The following is a 7,089-nucleotide window of genomic DNA, read 5'->3' as shown; positions in this document are numbered from 1 at the left end:
CACAGATTTTATAAAATGGAAAAAACTTTGAAAATAACATTTACACTAGGATTTAAACATATCCAAATTTTAGGGGAAAATCTAACAAAAGGTGTATAAGACCTCTGTGCAAAACATTCTAAAACATTGGGGCACCCAGGTGGCTCAGTCCATTAAGTGTCCAACTTCAGCTCAAGTCATGATCCTGTGGTCCGTGATTTCAAGCCCTGCCTCTGGTTCTGTGCTGATGGCTCGGAGCCTGGACCCTGCTTTGGATTCTGTGTCTCCCCCTCTCTCTGCCCCTCCCCCACTCACACTCTGTCTCTGTCTCTCAAAAATGAATAAATGTTAAAAAAAATTTTTTTAAACATTATAAAACATTATTGAAAGAAACTAAAGAAGACCTGGATTAAAGGAGAGAAATTCTGTTACTGAATTAGAACACTTGATATTTTCAGTGTCGATTCTCCCTTGATTCAGCTGTGAATTCGGGATCTTTTTCAGAACTTCACAAACACTTTCTACAATTTGTATGGAATTGCCAAGGTCTAAGACGAGCCAAGGCCTTCTTGAAGTCGAAACACAGCATCGGAGTCTTTCGTCTGTTAGGTACGGAGTCTTACTATAAAAATGATTAAGACCAGCGCTTTCAGTCAATGGTATAGATGAAGGTAGGCATAACTCGTGTTTTCCAATATCTGGTAGCCTCCCCTTCCAGGCATATGGCGGACAGCACTTCACAGCCCTTTGCTCATGAGTCTAACTCTTACTGAGAGAGTCACTGGCTAATGGGTTGTAAGAGGAAGTGAATGATGAGTGCCGTTGAGATGATGAGAGACCCAAGTCTCTCTTCTTGGGATAGAGAGTGCTCCCGATGATGCAGAGACTTCATTCATGAAGGACAGTTGCCCTGACGCATATTCTGTATCACCAGTGATCTGCTAGTAAAGAAAAACAATAACTTTAGTATGTTAATCCATGACATGTTGGGGTTATTCGTTACCCAAAACAAAGCATAGCCCACCCTGTCTTGTCCAACATACAGACAGTCCGATGGAACACAGGAGCGCCCAGAAAGAGAGCCACCGTGCGTGGACCATTGATTTTTCAACAAAAAGTGAAATTGCAGAGTAGTAGGGAAAGAATGGTCTCGATACACACCTGGATATCCATTTGGGGCAAAAAATAGAACTTGTCCCTACCTTATGCCATCCACAGATGTCAATCTAGGTATATTGCTAACTTTATCTGAAAGGCAACAACTGTATAAAACTACAAATTATTAACATTTAGAAGAAAATATAGGAGAATTTTTCATAACGCAGGAAAAGGTTTTCTAAGTAAGAAATAAGGAATGTTAAATATAAAGGAAAAGAGAGGTACATTGTATTCTATTAAATTTCATAGGAAAAAAAGTTTCATTAAGAAAGAAAATGGCAGAAGGGAATACCTAAATTTTAATAATCACTATCCCTGGGAAATTACATTATAGGCTGAATTCATTTCCTTAATTTTGCTTATCTCTTTTTGCAAATATTTTATGATGAATGTGGATCTCTTTTGTAATAAGAAGGAAAAAACAGTAAGAAGTTACTTGCTATTGTTTGTCTTTATGATCTAGAAGAGAAAATCCAAAAGTTGAGGATGTAAAATAAGAATTTTCCAGAATTACTCTTACTTGTTAACTCAAAACTCAAAGGAAACCCAAAGGAAAAGAATCCTAATGGTAACATTTCAGGCAATGTGGTGGGTGGATGGAGGTGAGATATGATGGTCTTTGTGGCCGTCCTCATGGCTCCTTTCTATTTAGCTACTAGAACATCATCAAGACAGACTGACACGACTTTTTTAAAGCCTTCCTGTTGTAGATTCATAGTCCCTAGTGTTGGAGTGAGGTGCCCTTGGGAGGTCTCCTCCCTGTCTCCCTCTTCCATTTCTGGTCTTCTTCCACTGATAGGAAATATACTTTGGCCTGAATGTATTTCCTGGAGTTTATCAGACCTGGAGACGCAAGGCCACCGGCCCCGCCCTGGGTGGCTGTTCATCCGGCCAGGGATGGATATTGGAACCTCCCCCTTCCTTTGGTGGTGCAACTCCAGACCCTTTGTAAAATCTTTATTGGATACAAGTTTGACTCCGAGCAGCCGAATATAAAGACCTTTTAAGATCTAAAGTGCTTATAAGGATACTCATTTTTATTCTTGCTTTTACAGTTTTATTGGCTCTTATTTATTCATTGAACATTTATTGGGCACAGGTAGTAAACTCCTCATAGACCATAGCTCCTACAGCCCTGAGAATTCACTGCCTAAATGCTGGATTCTGGCAAACCATGGAATGGGAATGTGGAGGATGAAGGTCATCCCCAAGACAAATGAGCCATCAGCAGGCAGAAATGGCAAGGCCCTCTGGATAAGCAGGGTTTCGGTGGGTTCAGAGATTCTAAAGTCCCCAGCAGTGGTCACAAAGGATCTGGAATAAGGGTGGGCAGCTCGCTGGAAGGGCATTAACAGTAACCACCTTCATCGTCATCATTAGTATTTACTGAACACTTATGACGTTGCACAAAATACACCAGGCAGTTCACATACATCATCTCATTGACTATCACTGTAACCCTGGGATGTATGCAATATTGCCCCCTTTTAGAAAATGAGGAAACTGAGACTCAAAGAGGTTAGGTAATTTGCCCAAGGTCCCGTGGTTATTGAGCCGGGGAATCTAAATCTGTCAGGCTGGAAATCCTCGTCCCTTTTTCTATAACAGTAACTGCAGCTCCGGGATAACTGGTTGTTATCCCACAACTTAATAAAGCATTTCAATTTTGTGCCCTTTTGAGAGAACACGCAAACCTGGATTTCTGAAGGCTGTCTGTATCTGGCATCAGTTTGTTGAGGAGAACTTCCTGTATTTGAGATATTGCCCCTGGTAAGGTGGGGACAAAGTGGTCCCTGGGGCAACACGCCGCCAGGAGTCCCAGGTGAGGTGATGCGTACTAAATGCCACACTCTGAGCCCAGCACGGAGGAGGATGGTCCCTAGAGCAGCCTCCGGTGTCATGTGGCTGTTCCTCAGGCACCACACTGCCGACTATCCCTGCCTTCACGGGTAGTGGGAACACCTCCAAACAAACACAGATTCTCGCTGCTTCTTGGATCCTGGTGCCAACAGCCTCCTTTGGGAGCATCTCTCCTCATGTCGTGCGTTCGCGTTCTGAGTGTCCTGCAGATGTGACACTGATGTCACCAAGTCTCTAGGCCCTAAGCTGGCTTGCTACCACGGAGCCCTCATGTCACAACAGGAACATGATGAGATAGTGACTGGTCCTCCAGAAACTCCGGTTAAGTTTCTGTATCAGATCCTAAAAATGGGGGACAGCGTCCTGAAGCACAATGTGGAGGCTAAAAGACCAAAGCTTGACTTAGGGAAATTAGGGTGTGACTATTGGCTCTGCTCCTTCCGTCTGTGTGACTTTAAGCTAGTTACTCAACCTTTCTGAACCTCTATAATAAATAGACAGCAGGGGCGCCTGGGTGGCTCAGTCGGTTAAGCGTCTGACTTCAGCTCAGGTCAGGATCTCGCGGTCTGTGAGTTCGAGCCCCGCGTTGGGCTCTGTGCTGACCGCTCAGAGCCTGGAGCCTGCTTCCCATTCTGTGTCTCCCTCTCTCTGCCCCTCCCCCACTCTCGCCTTCTCTCAAAAGTACATAAACATTAAAAAGAATTTAAATAGATAGCGATAGCTGCCTCACAGATTTGCTGACATTGCTATAGGATAGATACAATGATGCTAAGTGCTTAGCACAGGGCCCAGTCCATAGGAACCACTGAATAAAAGTTCGCTATTATTACGTTATTATTAAACGCAAATAAACAAATGGACCCTACTATGAGATCTGTTCTACGGGTTAATAAGCAGTTGCTTTAAATGAGTTGTCTCCCCCACTGGATTGGTGTTCCGTTTGAGGTCTTTGAGCAAATCACCCCAACTCTTCCGGTGCAGTATGTCCTGATGTGCACGGTGCAAGGGCTCGGCGGGCGGGAGGCTCGCAGGCTTAATTAACTACTAGATGCGCTAGCTGCACGCTCAAGATGAGACAGTTGGCAAGTCTATTTGAAATGTGTAAGGACAAAGTAATTTGGCTGGGAGGTAGCATTAGGAGAACTGACCCGCTCTGGGCCTCAGCTTCCCCATCTGCATGAGAAGGAGGCTGGGCTTCATGCTGCCCTCGTGCATCTCTGACCTTCATGAGCAAAGCAGTCCGATTCTGGGAGGACCGTCCTAGCCCCTGGTGGGAGCATCTGGCAATGCCTACTCCTGCGGAGCCCGGAAAAGTTGGCGTCCAGTGCGCTTCTCCGGGCAGAGTCTTGCAGGGCTCACGCGGGCCCAGAGCTCGTGCCTACCGTCCACCGCCCCCTAACCTCCCTAGGACCCAGCGTTTCCAACGTCTCCCAGCCCCCGCCTCTTCCCCTCCCTCCGCCGCCCCCAGCCCTTGTGCAATCACAGAATGCAAAACTCTAGCCTGAGTTCCCACTCCCAGCAGAGAGGAGGAATCTCTAAACAGAGGCCCTGTTTCCAGCATAAACTGCCTGAGGTGTTCAGAAGGAAAGTTCCTTCTTTCGTCCCCAGCTTTGGAGAATCATTCTTATATTTTAAATTTTTTTTTTCAACGTTTATTTATTTTTGGGACAGAGAGAGACAGAGCATGAACGGGGGAGGGGCAGAGAGAGAGGGAGACACAGAATCAGAAACAGGCTCCAGGCTCTGAGCCATCAGCCCAGAGCCTGACGCGGGGCTCGAACTCACGGACGGCGAGATCGTGACCTGGCTGAAGTCGGACGCTCAACCGACTGTGCCACCCAGGCTCCCCTCTTATATTTTAAAAAAGAGAGAGAGAGAGAGAGGGAGGGAGAGAGAGAGAGAGAGAGAGAGAGAGAGAGAGAGAGAGAATCATTCTTTCGCACTTTCACGGGAGAAAAAAAAAACTGGCTACGAAACTCGGCTTTTTTCCCAGAATGAAAACTTGCTTGGGGGTTAAGGAAACATCGCCACCTAGTGGAACGATGCTGAAATAAGTAGACTGAGTCTCCAAACAAGTGAAGTCAGAGTCCCAAAGAGAAAAGAGCTAGAAGAGCTGGGATCCAATTCCTTTCCTTCGACTAATGGAAATGCTGTAGAGAGACGGTTTGTGAATGTCACGGCTAGAACGCAGATCTCCTGACCCTTTATGTAATTCAGCCCTCACCCTCCCTACACCCCCTCCGCCAGGCTTATGCTCACCCCACACTTGAGCTTAAACTGACTCCATAATTGAGGCCAGCACAGACAGGATCACCTTCACCCTGCATGCTGCCTCTTGCTTTTTATTGATTTCACAGAATTCAGAAGAGGAAGACCAGAGGCACTTTCAACCGGCAATCGGCATAGAAAGGAGGCAGATTGGACACCAGAGGTAAGAGCATGGACAGATAGATGAGGGAGCTGAGAATTCTTTATATTTCCAACTCAGGAGTCGGTGATGGCAACAGGGCATGACTAGTAAGCTCATCTTCTCTCTCTGAGCCCACAAGAAATATATGACATAATAGTGGAGAGTGCTTCCATGTCTAATTGGAATACTTGCGTGCTGAAGAAGGCCAGCTCTGGTGACCTGAGTATGGAAATCCTGTATTTATGCAAAGGGTGAGAATCTATTATTGTGTAAATTGAGCTATTTTCTTATAGGCACAGCCGCTTCTGCCTCGTATTTGTATATAACTTTGCAGTTCACTACAGGCTTCAATCTATTTAAAATTACTTAATCTTGGGGCGCCTGGGTGGCTCAGGCAGTTGAGCGTCCAACTTCGGCTCAGGTCATAATCTAGCAGTTCGTGGGTTTCACCTCCACATCAGGCTCTGTACTGACAGCTCAGAGCCTGGAGCCTGCTTCAGATTCTCTCTCTCTCTCTCTCTCTCTCTCTCTCTGCCTCTCCCCTGCTGTGTGCTCTCTCTCTCTCTCTTTCTCTCAAAAATAAATAAATATTTTAAAACAATAAAATAAAAAAATAAAATTATTCAATCTTTACAAACACCTTTTGGGGGAATAGTCATTACCAATGAGGAAACAGAGGCTCTGAGAAGTTAAGCAATTTTCCTGAGGTCACACAGCTACCAGTCAGCAGAGACTTGGAAGGAGAAAACGATATTTAACCCAGTGTGGGCCAGGCAAGGTACAAAGTGCTCCCAACACAGCCCTCTGTGGCTTCTCTACTTAGGGAGTAGCAAGACGGCATTCACCCGCTCCTTGTTCTTCCAGCCTGACAACTTCAGAAGCACCCAGTCTTTTCGTGGCTACCACATCCTATTGTTATTTGCTCCACTGTAGAACACACTGGAAAGCCGTATGACGTGCCTTTTAATTTCAAATTGACTTCAAGAGAAAAATAAATCAATAAAATTGACTTAGAGAAATTTTGCCAGGTGTCACCATCTCTGAGAAAGTGGGGTGAAGCAGAGCTCCTCGCTATAGCTCAGGCCACCAGCCTGGGTCCAGGGGACTGTCAGGAGGACCTTTTATCTCCCCACCCCCTAGGCCATTTCCAGGTAACCCTTGGGTAAATGCCCTGACAAAGAGGATTCTTCATGCCTTCTCATTTTAGAAATACAGGATCTCCTTTGCTGGGTCCTCACCTCTGAACATCAAGACCCAAAGCCCCATCCTCAGACCCGTTCTCTTCTGTATCGAATCTCCCTCGACACTTGGGTTAGTTAACCTAGCCTCGTGCCTTTAAATGATTCCTTGACTTATACCAACAGCATCGTCCTCTCCCTCTGCATTCCAGATTCATAGATGCAGCCATCGACTCAACATCTGCACCTCATCCACTAAGCCATCAAAACTATCATGCCCACCCCCAAACTCCTGATCCTCCCTAACCCCCACCCCACCCTCCCTATGCCTTGCACCTCAGTAAATGGAAGTCCTATGCATCTACTTCCTCAGGCCAAAACCTTTGGAGTCTTTCCAGGATTCCTCTGCTTCTCTTCACAGCCCATGACCCATCTGTCCTCACCGCATGTCCAGAATTTGTGGATTCGCACCACCTCCTTGTGACCCAACCACCTGTACCTGGA

The 7,089-nt window shown here is 45.9% G+C and overlaps 1 long non-coding RNA gene across 1 annotated transcript in view; it reads right to left on the bottom strand.

The window, feature by feature from the left end:
• Positions 1 to 337: 337 nt before the first annotated feature.
• Positions 338 to 7,089, bottom strand: part of LOC115526136 — a 49,951-nt gene continuing 43,199 nt past the window's right edge. Inside the window, exon 3 of the long non-coding RNA XR_003972553.1 lies at positions 338 to 920. This is a non-coding gene — a long non-coding RNA (uncharacterized LOC115526136). The remainder of the gene's footprint in view (positions 921 to 7,089) is intronic.

The sequence above is a fragment of the Lynx canadensis genome, chromosome D1 (assembly GCF_007474595.2).
Source record: "Lynx canadensis isolate LIC74 chromosome D1, mLynCan4.pri.v2, whole genome shotgun sequence".
Classification (NCBI taxonomy): Eukaryota; Metazoa; Chordata; class Mammalia; order Carnivora; family Felidae; genus Lynx; species Lynx canadensis.
The sequence above is the reverse complement of the archived record's forward strand: the minus strand, read 5'-3'. Positions and strand labels throughout refer to the sequence as shown.